At 39.8% G+C, this 13,689-nt stretch overlaps 1 long non-coding RNA gene across 1 annotated transcript; it reads left to right on the top strand.

Moving 5' to 3' along the window:
* The first annotated feature begins 1,110 nt into the window (after nt 1-1,110).
* Nucleotides 1,111-6,566, top strand: LOC108490128. The gene is made up of 3 exons (XR_001872132.2): nt 1,111-1,181; nt 2,717-2,861; nt 6,480-6,566. It is a non-coding gene; the product is annotated as an uncharacterized LOC108490128 (long non-coding RNA).
* Nucleotides 6,567-13,689: the final 7,123 nt, after the last annotated feature.

The raw sequence follows: 13,689 nt of genomic DNA, 5'->3' as shown, positions 1-13,689 counted from the left end.
TGTTGGGTACCATAGCATGGATAAGAGGCATTAACTTGGATAGCTTTTTTTTTTTTTTTTACCTATCTTTAGTTATCCCTTTGGAATCATTCTGCATTCTGGGGATTTTACATGGAGCCCCTGTATTTTTTTATACTTGATAAATTTATGGGTGCCAGCTCAAGTTGCCTGACCCTGCACTGGACTGAGGAGGCAGTGGGTCTCTTTTGCCCCTGTTGCACCTGTTGGTTCCCTGAGTCAGGTAGGTCCTGGGTCTGCTTCATGGCTCTAGCCATATCTTCTGCCTCTCCATTGACCATACCTGGCTGCTGGTGGAGGCCCTGGTGGGAAAAATTGCCTCCACTCCTAGTATAGCCTTTCTCAGGAGAGAAATGTAATTTGTGTAATTTTGGGGGGTCCTTAACCACCCCTGGGACATTTTTTATTCTTTGAATGCCTTTTGTGAACTGTTCATCAGGTTTTAAAGCCTTCCAGAAACTCCTTAGTACAGAATTTGGTTTTTCTGTCAATTTTTCTTTAGGGACATGGGCTAGCCATAAATCTTGCCACATTTGTCTTTGAGTAACCCAACGGGCCTCTTTTTCTGCTTTGTCTTTTTTATATTTCTTGTAAGTTGTTCTATTATTTCACAGACACATTTTACACGATGGTTTGAGTCACTTAGATCTACAAAGATTTACAAAGATCCTTTCCCATTTAGGGACTTAGTAAAACCATTAAAGCTCCACACCTGTTGGGAGCCATGCTTGCCATAAGCATTGGAAATTAGAAGAGTGCCACTTTAAGAGCTTCTGAGCTCTCCGCTTCAGCAGTTTGAGCTGACAGGCTGTACCTGCATGATAAATCAAGTCTTCTAGAAAGTTAGTTTTGGTTCGGTCTGAGTGCACCAGTACGTGCTGTATCCATAGTTACTCTTTTGTTTCTGTTAGGAAAATCTTCTTGGTAACCCCAACTCTGATTCCTATATAAGATCTGTGTTCCTCACAACAAAAAACCATTCTGTGATTGCTCACCTGACTGCTAAGAATTAAACTTTTTATAAAATCAAGACCTTTGTCTTGACTCTTCTCTTGTTGAAGACCCAAGCCTGGTGGGCTTGGGGGGCATTTGACAAATGGCACCCAACATGGGGCTCGAGGGGTCTGAGGAGAGACCCCCCGAGGAGAGATTCCCAAACTCAGGTGAGTATGATAAAACAGGTAACTAAAATGAAATTGGGAGAACCTGCTTTTCCTTGTTCAGAATTGAAAGCTGAGTGCAAATGTAAGCATAAAGCACTGGTTCGGGCCCTACGGGTAAAAGTAGAAAGTCTTCAAAAACGTGTTGCAATATTAGAAAAATGTTTAGAGGCAAAAATAGTCACCAGTAATGCAGTCTCTAAGACTTCAGAGTCAGAGACTGTACAGGAGTCTGCTGGTTCTGTGAGATGGGACAATGCTGTCCAGGAGAAGCAGCTTGAAATGGACAGACAGCTACAGCATATACAGGAACAGTTAAACTCATTGGCAAAGCAAATAGGTATTGAACAACAAAAGTTGCCTCTTAAAGGAGCCTCTAAGCCTTCTGTTCTTGCAGATCTACATCCACATCCCCAGAGAGAAAAGAGGAGCCTGTAATTGTAAATGCAAACAATTCCTCTGTTTCTTCTTGTCCCCTGTCTCTGTCACTACTACAAATGAGTGTGCAGCATGCGGCTGTGACTGGAGAGGATATATCAGGATTTAGTCTTTTTCCAGTCATGGAACAAGATGATGGCCAGGGAAATAGGGTTAGGACACATCTCCTTTTTCTATTCAAGCAGTTAAAAGAATTAAAATCTGCCTGTGCACAGTATGGACCTACAGCTCCCTTTTACTCAGGCTGTGCTAGAATCTATGACTACTGAAGCTTTGGCTCCTAATGATTGGAAGCACCTGGCCAGAGCCTGTCTGTCAGGAGGAGATTATTGTTTATGGAAATCAGAATTTGGAGAATTCTGTCAGGCTACTGCTGACCTTAATAGAGCTCAAAATATTCCTATTACTTTTGAGGTGCTTGCTGGTGAAGGCTAATATAGAGAGAACAACAAAAAAACTTCCCCTTTGATGCCTATGTTCAAACTAGTGCTGCAGCAAGAAAGGCTTGGAATAACCTGCCAACATCTGGAAGGCAGACCGTGGATTTGACTAAGATTAGACAAGGTCCTGATGAACTTTACCAAGATTTTGTATCTAGGCTGTTAACGGCTGCAGAAAGACTCCTTGGTGACTCTGACACAAGTTTACAGTTGGTGAAATATTTGGCTTATGAAAATGCTAATTCTGCATGTCAAGCTGCGCTCAGGCCTTACAGAAAGCAGAGCAGCTTGTCTGATTATATTAGACTTCGTTCTGATATTGAGCCTTCCTATACACAGGGAGCAGTTTTAGCTGCTACCTTGCAGAACAAGACTATAAAAGATACTTCATTTCACCAGCAAAAAGGAGCTAAAAAATGTTATGGTTGTGGACAAGTAGGTCATATGAAAAGATACTGCCCTCGCGGCACCTCTGACTTCAGTTAGAAGAAAGGTCCTGGAATCTGCCCTGGGTGTAAAAAAGGCAGACACTGGGTTAATAAATGTAGATCAAAAAGAGATCTACTCAGCAATCTTCTCTTGACAAACAAGAGGAGCAGCCAGCCTCAGGCTTTGAGACAACATTCTCAGACCCCAAGGCAATGTTTTGGAACATTTCAGGGAAACAACAATTCATCTCAAGATTTTTCTGAACGACCTCAAGCAGCGGCGGAACCAGTTCTTTGTACTGGCTTTAGCCATGCAGGCATAAGCCCTGCCAAGGACAATTCTTGGCCCTCTGCCTCCAAGATAGGCAAGTCTAAAGGTAAACATCATGTTTCTACAATAGAATTGTTCAATTTCCCCTAAAAGTTATTGATACAGATAGTCATGTAAATATTATATGAGTTCTAAAAGCCTCAAAATTTAAGCATCTAGACATGCTGTTTCCATATGCTAAAAGCTAACTCTGGAAGGAAATTGTTAACCTTTCACTTCAGACTTAAGCCTGTTCTTTTCAGTCTTGTTCTCAGAAGTTTTCCAGGTTCAGGCTGGCTCCCTGGCCCTGAAAAAGGAAAGAGAACATAAAAAAAAAAAAAAAAAAAAAAAACCAGCTTGATAATATGAGGCATTATTAATATATTGGATTAGTTGGTAAGATAAAAACTTTAATTCCAATTGTTGAGTTTGTTTAAATGTCCATGGATACCTATCTTTTCACATGTGTTGATGGTACCCGGGTAACCGTATTTCTAGAACAGGAAAGTTCTAGAGCTAATTTCAGTATTGTTCTGCTACAAGGGTTATTCTGACAAACAGCGCCTTTAAAAACTCTTGTGAATTCACTTTTAAATTGCACCATTTTAATGAAGTCTACTTTCCATTTTCAATTTATTGTGTATACTCACTATGTGTAGACATGTTTCAGATTAAAATTACCTCAATTACCTGTGCAGTACTGCTTCAAATATGTGTTTTGTCTGTTTTATATGTCTTGTATGTCCAACTGTTTGGATCCATTTAATATTGTGCGCACTTCTCAAGTTAAATCCTTTAATTAGATATACTGGTACCAGTTGCTATAATTCAAAAAATATTATAATTAATGCCATTTCTCTTAAAATGGATGCTCTTTTCAAGTTGTTTACATGATTTTCTCTTTTCAGTTTAAGTTTCTATAGTTACCTATTACCTGTTCTAAGCGTGTTATTTTAAAGCTTTGTGTTATGTTACCTTAGAACCCCATTGATCCTTGCTTATTTGTGTCACCCTTGACTACTTGTTTCTAGATGTGTCTAACATAAGGTAATGGTTCTGTATTAGTTTGTTGAGTGTTGTCGTGAAAACTTGTTTGGTATAAGTAACCTTTTTTAATTACAGGACATTACTGCTTTTCCCTGCCTTTTTCAAAGCTTCAAGGAAATAAGATTAGATGCCAGATTTTACAACTTTAATATTCTTGTCCAACAGTTAACTTTCATTTACAGTTTCTAAAGATCTTGGATCTTTGTTTCTTATGCATGCCTTTATTAGTAATCTTTGTTAAGTAAGTTGTTCTTTTCATGTTTGTTTTACGTTACCTTAGATACCTATATTGTGTTGTTAAGGTCACTCTTTTGTTTACAGGAACCTCTCTATTATTAATTGATATCTCCCTGCCTACAGTGTTGCCACATTATTGATTTACATTTTCATTGGTTAAGTCTGTTTTATGTTGCCTTGTCTACTTCCTTTGTGTTATATAGGATACCTTTTTTACTTTCAGATATCATTGATTAGCTTCCACTTCTGGTAATCACACCTTGAAGTATTTACAGCTTGGAACGTTAAGACAGAGACTATTTATAGTAAGATTGAGTTATCTTAATCTTATAATTTGTAGATTTTAATCTTTTCTTCTCAGGTTGCCTCCTGTCTTTAGGAATTCTACCACTAACTTTTTACTTTGCTTTTAGGTTTTATGGGCTGTAGTGCTCCGTTTTCAGACTCCGCTGCTTCTGCTATCATCTATAACCATGCCTTCCTCCCATAAAGAAAACCTGTGTTTATTCACATTTCTTTTATTCATTTGGATTTCTCCTGTTGAAACTGCGAACATTTATTGGGCTCATGTACCTAATCCTCCTCTTCTTCATCCTTATACTTGAAAGGAGCCTACTATTGAAGTTCCTACTTTTCCTATGAATGTTTTGCCACCTCCTTATGGAACAAATCAGCCAGATTTTCCTGATGAAAAAGAAACAGTTTTCAATTATACTGATATTATGTGCTTTGAAGTTCCTCCTTGTTGTCCTATCAGACAACAGGATTGGGTTGCTCCAGAGGATTGTGGAGCCCTGCTCATCCACACATGATGCATTTTTCTGCCCAGTCCATAGGTTCTAAATGGTCAGAGTATGAGACTACAGCTGCTCCAGCTCTCTCAGAGTGTGGGAGCTTTTCCTATGATCAGATATTTAAAAGACAATCTTCGATATGGCAAGATTGTAAAGGCTTGGTAAAAAAAAAAAAAAAAGAAAGAAACTTTATAGGTCCTAAAATCATAATTGGATTGATTGGGGTCCTTTAGAAAAATTGGTTACAAGATTGTACAGATTCTAAGGAGTTTGTCTCTGAGTGTGATCTACACAATGTTGTTCCTATAAAAGATACGTTTAATACTACTAATGGTATAATTTGGGTAGATGGAGGCATAGCTAATCCTTGACCTTAGTTGAGAATGGGACATACCTTATATCCTCCTCAAATGCATATTTGAAAATTGCTAACTGCTCTTAAGCCTGTAAAAATCTTTGATGGAGCTTTTGCTATTACTTATGATAAGGTATTTTATGACTTTACTAAAGTTAAAAAGTACAATGTTTTAGCTTGTGTCCACTTTCCTCTAGTAATCTTAATTAGACATGTGGTCATTCAGGACTTGAACATAACTTGCCAAAATTGATTTTGACTCAAAGAAATTCTTTATGGATTCCTGTGAAAATGCATCATTCCTGGAAAAGCAGTCCTGCTCAAGGATTGATTCTGAGATTTTTCAAATGGTTGTTACGGTGTGGTAAACACATGATTGGTCCGATTGTTGCTGCTATTTTAGGACTTATTGATTTGGCTGCTACTGCTACTACTGGTGTGGCACTTCAGAAGTCTGCTCAAATGCAGACTTTTGTTGAGCGTTGGCATGACAACTCCCATAAGCTTTGGACTTAACAAGCTCAGATTAATGCCCACTTACAAGATGAAATCATGGCTTTACAAAGCAGATCTCATTGGTTAGGCAATCAGCTTCTGGAACTGCAAAAACTATACAATATGTATGTAATTGGAATTCTACTCAGATTTGCATTACTCTGTATAAGTTTAATGCTTCTCTTTATAAATGGCAACATTTAGAAAAGTATATTCAAGGAAAAATGGATAATGCAACGTTTAGTGAGATGCAATTACAGGAAAAAATCTATGCAGCATTTTCAGAAGAAATGCCTTTGGCTACTTCTATTGATCAGGTAGCTGCTTCTTTAGCAAATACTCTCTCTGGTCTTAATCCTCGTGGATGGTTTCAGAGTATTTTACATAGTTCTGGATTTTCTTTGATTACCTTGATGATTGTGTTTGCATACTGTTTGTGGGAGGTTGCTGTGTTTTTCGTTGCCTGCAGCGGCAGGCTCACAAGTGGGCTGCAGAAATTATTCTTTCTTTCCTTCATTTTCAAAAGAAACATGTAGCTACAATTACAGATTAAACATTAAACAATGCCTGACAGAAGACATAAAATGATACCCTTGAGCTTTCTCCACAGGGTCTCACTTTCTTGATCTCAGATGCCCTAAGTCACTCTACAGCTAATAGGTTGTGGCATCCTTCTTTTTCCATGAGACTGCCACTCTGACATGGCCAGGTCCAGTCCTCCCTTAGGGAAGAGGGCATGTTTCTGTTTTTTCCGCAGGATGCTGACTGTGCACGTGGGTTGCTACAATGCCTCATTCAGTTTACTGAATCTCCAGATTCTACGCCACCTGTGTCATCATGTTGCACCGCCTGATGTCACCAACCTGCTCTTCGTCTTTCCCTGAACTTTTTCACGCTTCCTTTGGACTGTTTCCACCGCATGGCACCCACATTCTACTGCTCTGGACTTTGGCTATAATGCCACCATATGGACTTTGATTATAATGCCTTCTTATGGCCTTTCCCCGTGATTTGTGCACCATTGTTCTGATAATTCCTGTATTGCACCTCCCTTTCTGTACCCCGTGTATGCCCTTGGGTTGTTGTTTCCTTCTTTTTCCCAACTCCCCATTGGTGTCCTTTTGTTTTACACTTAGAGGGGGGAATTAAGCCCATGACAGCCTAAGCCTGTAGTGCCCGCACACCGACTACCGCATACCGACTAGAGATAAGAGATACTAGCGCAGCTTCAACAACCGGTTAGGACCATCAACAACCAGTTAGGACCATAGAAATTCACTGGTTAGGACCATAGAAATTCAAATTTCTATAGAAATTCACATTTCTATCTCAGTGGCACTATGCACCAGCATTATTTCCCGTTTCTTCCCCAAGGCTGTGGCCTAGTGACAGGAGCCTTCGGAGGCCAGTTAGCCAGTGACAGGTAAGATCTTCTCAGAGGAAAGCAGGATGCCGGCCACCCCCAATGGCTTTCACTCTGGTAGAGGATGACCTAAGACAGGCACGGTCTTTCCATCCCAGTCTTGGCATACACTTAATTTTCATTTAAAACAATATAAAAAGAAAGGGGGAAATGTCGAGAGTCATGCTCGCCATAAGCATTGGAAATTAGACGAGTGCCACTTTAAGAGCTTCTGAGCTCTCCACTTCAGCAGTTTGAGCTGACAGGCTGTACCTGCATGATAAATCAAGTCTTCTAGAAAGTTAGTTTTGGTTCGGTCTGCGGGCACCGGTACGTGCTGTATCCATAGTTACTCTTTTGTTTCTGTTAGGAAAATCTCCTTGGTAACCCCAACTCTGAGTCCTATATAAGATCTGTGTTCCTCACAATAAAAAACCATTCTGTGATTGCTCACCTGACTACTAAGAATTAAACTTTTTATAAAATCAAGACCTTTGTCTTGACTCTTCTCTTGAAGACCCAAGCCTGGTGGCCTTGGGGGGTGTTCAACACACACCATTCTCGAGGTCCCTGTTGAATTAAACTTTTCAAAAAATCTCTGGTGAACACAGTCCTATCTCATCTAGAAAACTGGATATCATATATTGCTTTCCTCATACCTAGTTCTCTCAGTAACGCCTGTCTGTTTTCTATGGTCTTCCAGCTCCTGCTAACCATGGGAGCCTCCATTAGTGATGACCAAGTATCTTTAATGCCTCACACAAGCCATTTCATTATGGTCTGCTCTCCCTGTATTTGCCTAGGCTAAACAGCCTATATCTCAAGAATGGAAGGGTGGTTATATAACTCAGCTGTGATGCTTCTAAAGGACCCATTTGGTCCCATGTCCCATATCCTCATGAGACATGTGATGAGGGGCTCCTTTATTGCTTGTTTGAAAGTCTTCCCTAGTTCCAACAGCTCCAGTGTGGACTATTTTCTGCTGGCTGCTGGCTACAGTATTAAGGCTTTTATCAGCATGTTGAAACATGACTTTTTTCTCTTTTTGTATTAATGGTTGAATCTGAGGAGCATCTTTAGATATTTTTATTTCTAGGTCATTTCCTTCCTCATTATGAGGTTCTGAGGCCAATACTGAATTTTCCAGTAACTCCTTAGTCTTTTCAGTCTCCTCTGGGTCTATTGTCTCAGTCTTGGACAAATCGTTTATCATACACAGTAGGGGTTAAGCAGCTTCAGCAGAGGCTTTTTTTTCTTTGAATTCCCATTTTGCTTCCATGGCTTGTAAGATTTTGTCTAGACGTTCCACAGCCCCTAAAGAATTTTCACACACATGTGGCAGCAACCCCCATAGCTCAAGCAACTATGCTATTTTATACCATTTACAGGATGGCAGCCACCCAGAGATTCCCCCCATTGAATTTGTCCACATCTGTGTAGGTGGCTTCACTTTAGTTACATGTTTTACTATCCATCACATAATACATGTGACTGCCGCTAACCCCATTAAGCTTATGGGGCTTGCCCACACTCTTTCCCTCCAACATTGCTTCAGCCTTTTTCCATATCAGAAGTATCATCTTTCCAAACTCCTGCAGTTTGTTGTATTGTGCTGTGTATCCAGCTGCACTCTGCAAATTTGTAAAGCCAAATTCTCTCCTGAAAGACCTGTGCACATGATCTCTCAGCTCCCAGGCCCCACTCTGTCCCTACGCCCCACTGACAAAATCAACTCAAAGCATTCTATTTGTGTTTTTTTTTTGTATAGTTTATGATGTCTGGAAGAGACTTACTTACAAAGGCAAGAACCTGTGGGCTCTTTCCCCTACATCTCAGCTGAACTTTCCAGATCCCCTGTCCCCAGATCCCTGCCAAGATGGTGATTTTCCGTTGCCTCCCCCTCTTCCTCTGTGTCTATCCTTAGGCCCTCCCCCCATGCAATTGAAGCTGACTGATTGGATGGGAGGGATGGCTGTCTCCCCCTCTGTCTACAGAGTCTCTTAGGGTTCAGTACTAGTTCTTTCAGGGAACACACCTATCCAACATCCATGTAGATGCTGTGTTTTATATGTTCCCAGGTAGACCATATAGAAAACACAAAAATATTAAAATCATTTTACTTTGTGTAGTGCAGAGAGTGGTCTACCAAAGAAGGACTATAAACACTAGGTAGAGAGAAGCAAGTATTACACAAATTCTGGCATAATCACTTAAAGAAAATGGTGCTATAACCCTGCTCTGATTTTAATAAACCATTTTAATAACATTTACAAACAAATTTACCAAGCAACTAATATTTTACCTCATATATGAAAATAGAGATGAAAAATTATCTTAAATATATTATTTTAATGTATAAACTTTGAGATATCCTTGAGATGTCTTTGTAAGCCTTGAAGCAGGTTTTAAATGACCAAGTCTCCTTTAAAGGTTTACAGATGTTTTACATAGACTTGGAAAACGTTTATTTTATATAAAACCTATCTAAGCACAGAGATAAATTGCAGAAGTAATCATTTCTTAAAATTAATTTATACTTTTAAGTAATAGGAACGATGTTGCAATTTAACAATTTTAGCTTATATGAGAACTTACAAGTCAATTTGATATCTAGTTAATTATTATTATTATTTAGTAATTTCCTTAGTATTAAACATAAATCTGTACATTTACAATAGTTGCATACTACAAATACTGTGGTTAGACAGAATGTCATGACAAACCAATTTCAAAACCAAAACCTTGATGAAATTCTGATCAGAATAAAATGTAAATTTAAAAGTCAAACTAATAACATTTAAAATCTTTTATAGTTTACGTGGTACAAGTGTATGTAAATAAAGGAAACCTTTAAAAGCCAGTAGTACTTCACACACACACACACACACATACATACATACACATGCACACACAAACACATATATATGTGTGTGTGTATGTATGTATGTATGTATATGAGAATCTCATCTTGGAAATGGCTGTGCTGAACAGAGTCATGCATGATACTAGGCATAACATAAACAACTCCAAAATTATTATTAATTCTGGATTATCAGTGTACCCCTCATTGTTTTGCACTTGAAGAAAGCATTTTCAGAAATATCATTTATGTTTTAATTCAGTAAATTTTCCTACCCGGGTTTCAAACTCAACAAGCAATGGAAAACAGAATTATACATTTCATTTGTACTTAAGGCTAATCATAGCCAAAAGTTACAGTATGACTAAAACAAGCTAATGTTTAAAGAGTTTTCATTAAAGACAATTCCATGAAATAAGAGGGCAAAGAATGAGCTGACAATAAGTATTTATTCCTAATAAGGCAATACAGCATGCTCCATTATTAAAGACCATTTAAGATTGACAATATCAAAGGTACATAGTATAAGAAAACAGTTTTCATGAGTATGATTCAATTAGTTGTTTTCAACTAACCCTTTCCCACAGTAGCATACAGGAACTTAGAATGAGAGATGAAAGCACAAGCACACAGCACACAGGGTCAGAGGAACCTGCAAGCCAAATTTTCAGGGCTGGCAGTCTGTGACAGCAACAGCTCAGGCTCAGGGTGGTCTTCTGTTTCCTATCAGGAAGAAGGGAGGGGGAAAGATTGCAAAGGAAGCAAACCCAAAATCATATCACTGCCAGAACACTGTTGAAGAACACATATTGTAGAGAACAGTGGTGAATTAATTATTGGAGATGTCTAGAAGTTGTTCAGTGTATGTGTAAAAGTACATGGTAATTTTTACAAGAAAAACATAATGTTTTTAAGCAGTTATTCTGAATACATTGTCGTTGTCTCATTTTGTCTCAGGCTGTTCTGGAGGCAAAAGACTGGCTCAGGCCATCTTGGGGATCAGTTCTTACAAGGTACCCCAGAAGAAGCCATATGCTACTGTGTCTAACTCAGGTGTCCTCTAGCCAGAGAAACAAAGGCACATCTGCCATGTGATCATCTGCAGGAGCCTAGGAAAGCTCTTCCAGGTATCAGAGACCTCTATTCAAGCCAAACTAAGATTTCTGATTTCAATTACTGATGGGAGTTTTAGGAATAGCTAGTATAAAGGCAGTTCAATGAAGACAAGCATGAGAGCCAAAGGCAAGAGTTGCTCCAAGGGAGAAAGGTGCAGAGACACATCTAAGCCAGCAGAGTTTCCAGGAATGAAAAGCTCCCCCCACCTCAAACAGGCCACATCTGCCTGCATACAGAGCCTCTCTGCAGGAAACAGAGGACAAAGGATAAGGCCAAAAGGATGAGACAAGAAGACCAGTCCCAGAATTAATCTCCAGCTCTGAAGATGAGTTAATGTATTAAATAAAACCTATAGCCAACTGGAGTTCAATTTTCCCATACAATTTTCAGGCCTTTAGAGGTCTGAAAGCAACAGAAACCAGACCGAGAATGTCAACACCAAAATACTTCCAAAGTGACTGTGCTGGATAGGTTCAATGTCAACTTGACACACCTGGGTTGAGGGAGCCTCAATTGGGGAATTTCCTCTATTGGACTGGCCTGTGGCCATGTCTGAAGGGCATCTTCTTGATGAGTGATGTGGAAGGGCCCAGCCCACTGTGGGTGGTGCCCCCCCCGGGAAGGTGGGCCTGTGTTGCATAAGAAAGCAGACTGAGCAGGGGACAGGGGAGCAAGCCAGTAAGCAGTGTTCCTCCGTGGCCTGTACTCCAGCTCCTGCCTCCAGGTTCCTGCCCTGAGTTCCTACCTTGGGCTCCCTGATGAACTGTGACCTTGGAGATGTAAGACAAACCCTTTCCTCCCCAAGTTGGTAGTGGTCAGAGTGTTTTGTCACAGAAATGGAGAACAAACTAGGACAGTGATCAAACCAAAGAGATACTTTAAAACAAACGCTATGAAAGCAAACCCAAACCAAAAGTTATGTACAAATAAGGTCCTTAAACAACCAGCTCAGATACTGTTTGCTTGTTGGTCATTTTGAGACAGGGTCTCCTGTAGCCCCAGCTGGCCTGGCACTCACTATATAGACTAGGCTGGCTTTGAACTCACAGAGATCCTCCAGCCTCTGCCTCATGAGTCCTGGGATTAAAGACGTGTACCACCTCAAGCATACTGTTTTTTATAAACAAGTAGCATTTAAAAGTTTTATGAAATACTTAATAGATGTAGAGATATTGTCCAATAAATCTAAAGATGTTTAGGGTACCCAAATGTATAAGGCCTTTGAGTGTACTATCAAAACATCCATATTTATAAATCTGCACATGTATTTTAATTAGGCATGCCAAAATAAAACAAAAATAAAACCAATAATTTTGTGCACAATAAATAAATGAAAAGAATAACTGAAGTGGCCAGTTTGTTTTGATGGAGACAACATATGAAGAATATGATCACAGATGCACATAACAGAATTACATGAGTTCTCAACACATGAAACATACATGACATAATTATATGAAATATCAAACAACACATTGAAAATGATTATTATAGACACACATGACATAATTCCACAAAATTATGTGCACCCAAAACACAAAAATCAAGGAGTTTGATTAGAATGGTCCTTTACATGTAGGCATTCATCTTTTAAATTTGGATTGGAGAACACTTTCTCCATAACCTCTTCATAGCTCTGGCTTCAGTTCTCCCTCCATTTCTGGTAAGTATGAGGCTGTGTTTTAGGGTTCAGGTAGCCTCCATCTAGATTTAGAGATTCTTACCCAGCATGATCTGATATCAAGTCACACAACGTCACAGAAAGCTTTAATTTGGAGGGTTTTATCTTAATGCCATAATCGCTGGCATAGCCTAGTTTAAAGTTGTCCAGCATTACCTGGAGGACAGTCTGGGTCTGACACTTGGACGAAGAGGAAACAATCTGAAATTTTATATGTGCTGGGATGTATATAGTGTGTGCACAGGAGGGGGTGGAGAGTGCTAATGTAACCTGAAGTTCCTCTGTCCAACCACTATGATGCAAGCTATAGTCCCTCCTACTTCCCACGCTTTGCAGAAGGAGACAAGCAGGTAGAAGCCCATCAACTCTCCTACCTAATCATGAAAGGGAGGAGTCATCTCCATATTGAGTGTAGTGAGTGGCTGTACATGCAAAAAGCTGAGAGAGACTGGGGGCCAAAAAACTGAGATTGACTGGGGGTGGGACACACTGATGGCAGTGTTTCATGCCTTTGTAAGTCACCCTCTCCCAGATGTTATAAACTATCCAAAACCCAAATAGAAGATATCCTGTCAATTTGTTGGCTCTGGGAACTCAGAGGGTGTGAGTGTGTGGGTCTCCCAAGAAGGGGGAGAAGAAAATAGGGCAAAACAGCTAGTCTCTTCCTCATTCAGAGAGGTCTTCCTGGCCAGCCACCTCTTGGTGACTTAAGAAGTCTTATCTTAGGGCCATACATATATTCCCATGCTCAGTCACCTGAAGGTGAGTGCCCGTTTAGGCTACACAACCTCAGCAGAACTACAGGGTGAGGCCCAGTCAGATTCCACAGTTGTGCAGAGCCATGGAACCATTACTTTCACTCTCACGTTCATGCATAATCATTCAGAGTTTAAGACAGTTGCTCTTTA

The sequence above is a fragment of the Nannospalax galili genome, unplaced genomic scaffold (genome assembly GCF_000622305.1).
Source record: "Nannospalax galili isolate Female #2095 unplaced genomic scaffold, S.galili_v1.0 scaffold1228, whole genome shotgun sequence".
NCBI lineage: Eukaryota > Metazoa > Chordata > Mammalia > Rodentia > Spalacidae > Nannospalax > Nannospalax galili.
Note: the sequence above shows the minus strand (reverse complement) of the source record. Positions and strands in the feature narration are given on the sequence as shown.